We start from the raw sequence: 3,139 nt of genomic DNA on the forward strand, positions 1-3,139 counted from the left end.
TTATTTTAAACTCTGATTTTATGAAAGATTTTTATTTGGACACTGTTTTTCAAACCCACGCAATTCACCTCATCTTTGTGTTTCGAGTCACTTCTCCAACTAGTGGCATCAGAGCTTAACTCATGCTAAAAGGTTATTCGACTTAGGAGGAAGATGATGACTACAAGCACTTTTACTTTTAACAAAAGGCTTTTCATGAATACACCTCCACCGATTGACGGTGAAAGGTTTGAATTATGAAAAACAAGATATGAAGTTTTAATAAAAGTAAATGATTTTGTAATGTGTGATATTTTAATCAATGGTCTGTTTATTCATACTTTTGACCTCTAATGATAAGTTAATAAATAAACTTGGTTTTAATTGGACTAAAGAAGACATGAGAAAAGTTAAACTTGGTTTTAATAAGTGCCTTAAATTCCAAGGATTTTTGTTATGTCTTTAATTGTGATTCCGCCAAGGAAGTATGGGATACTCTTGAGATAATTCATGGAGTTTCTCCATAGATCGAGCAAGATAGAATGAGACCACAAATCTATGAAGTTGAAATGTCAAATAAATATGAGAGTCATTCTCAAATTCAGTACTCAACCATTGGAATCCTTGGAGGTTTTATTAAAAAATTGTATCTAACAAGAATTAAGTGTTGGAATCAGGGATCTGATCTAATCCTCATCTCAAAAGATAGTCGTGCCTTTGTCGAGTTTCAAGAAGAGTCTAGAAAGTAGGAGATAGTTAAGAAACTCAACGAATTTGATCCATCTTTTGAAAGATGAAGGAATAAACTCAGGAACGTTAGAAGAATTTTTATCAATATAATCTTTTGAAGAAGTAGTAAAATTTACCCTAATAGTTTCCTTCAAACGAACAATCTCGACAGATGAGCGATCATCCAAAGATTCATCATTCGATGAAGTTGATGAAGAAACCACATCCAAAAGAAATGTTAAAGAAGCTTCATCTAGGAGAATATTTGAAGAAGCTTTAACAAGCATAATCTTTGAAAGTAAAAATGATAAATAAATATCTTAAAGAAGAATCCTTGAGGAACCAGGTCCATAATTTCTGAAGAATCAACTTCATGAAGAATTTTCAGATATCCCTCCTATCAAGTCTCATATGAATAAGAGGTAGCAATGAATGATGAATTAATGGAAGAAACATTAAAGAATTCATGCAAATTTGTTTTCAAGAATATACCTGACAATTCTTCTGAGGACTCTTATGAAGATTCACAAAAGAAAGAAGAACATGTTTGCCTTAAATCCACATTGCATTGAGGTAAATTCTTTAAATCGCTAGAAACTATTTAAGTTAAATGCTTAACTTTTTAAAGAAAATGAAAAATTAGAAACCAATATTGTTGATCATAAGAAGTATATTGAATTCTTAGAAAATAATAATAAGATTATTGGTGAAGAAATGTTATACTCGGAATTTTTATCTAGTAGAAAGTCAACAAAGAATATCAATGAGAACACATTTACTATGAAAAAGCATTAATAAGTGTCTTAAAGATCATTAATGATAAAGCATCGACAGACAGATGATAAGGGATTGACCGAGTCATCGACACAGGGATATATGATTTAGAGGCCTTTCAGAGATAAATCCATAAGACCTGGATCATTGAGAAACATGTCCAAAATATCAAAAAGGGAAGTCGACATACACCACAAGAAAATTGGCAAATTGCAACGGTTCATTTTGGTAGGTTACGACGGTTAGAACAACCACAATTTGCATATTACGACGATTGTAACTCTGTCCCAAAACGTGCGTCACGAGGCTATATTGCGACGGTTGTAAAAACCGTCATACCAACCGCCGTTATCTCTCACGATGGTTATGAAACTAATATAACCTGAATATTGCGACGGTTATCAACCGTCGTGAAATTTCGTTTTAATTTTATTTTCATTGTTGATTGCGACGATTTCAAAGTGTCGTGAGTGTCACATCCTGACGGCTCAAACCGTCGTAATTTTGATTTAAAAATTTTAAATTATGTTTTTAATTTTTTTTTAAATTATTATCTACTAAATTTTTTAAATATAGTGTCTTTTTTCTTAAAATTATTTCTATTAAAATAATATTATTTATGGTATTATTTTTTAAAAATATTTCTTTATCTTTTTATTTGATTTTCTATCACTTTTTAACGTAGAAAAATTAATTCCAATCAAAAACATATAATATCAAATAAACATTATGATATAAAAAAAAATTGGAGTTCCATAATTATGTCATGTATAAAAAAAACATATCAAATCTTAATCTTATAATAATAAGCATCATAATGTCAAAAATACATAGGAAAGTTCATAATCTAATTAGTTCATAGCAAAGTCTAATTTGTCCTTTTTTATGATCCATTATTTGCAATTTGGTAGCTAAACTCAAAAGAACGTCTATCATCGGCTGATTCCAAGTACTTTCAATCAAGATTGCAGGACAAGACCTTCCAATATCTATTGTTAATTGTTCAACCCCCTCTTGACTATTGAAACTTAAATATTAAGTAGATATATGAATGATTCTTTAGGACTTGCTAATTTGAAATCAATATTCTTAGTAATCTCAAACATAATACATGGTCTTGAACATATGCAATAAAATAACCAACTATTCATATTTAGTTATTACAAAACAAACAATATATCTAATGATAAATTTTATATATAGTCTACTCTTTGTCCACCAAATCAAATATATATAAAAAATCATAAAATTTACAAGCCGACTAAATCACGTAAGAGAAAGGACAAGTCGACTAAACCACGTAAGAGAAAGGACTTAGTAAATTTACAAGCCTTAAGTCCTTGATAGATATCATCGACAACACGATTAGAGTAGTTACCATCGAGGATTCGTGAAGAAGTGGGAAGCATTTATAACTCAAATGTGGGTCATGAGAAAAAAGTGTCAAGGATGACACACAAACACACTAGTGGGAACTTGAAGATTGAATGTGAAGTAAATACAATAATCTCTTAGTGGTCATAACCGTCGTCGATAATTACTTTGTAAGTAGAATAAATAGAAGACTCATACATGGGATTAAGGTTCGTAAAATTTCATAGATACTCTCCATACCACTGGAGTACCCGAGTCAAAAAGCGAAATAGTTGAGCAAGAA

The sequence above is a fragment of the Lathyrus oleraceus genome, chromosome 7 (genome assembly GCF_024323335.1).
Source record: "Lathyrus oleraceus cultivar Zhongwan6 chromosome 7, CAAS_Psat_ZW6_1.0, whole genome shotgun sequence".
Taxonomy (NCBI): Eukaryota; Viridiplantae; Streptophyta; class Magnoliopsida; order Fabales; family Fabaceae; genus Lathyrus; species Lathyrus oleraceus.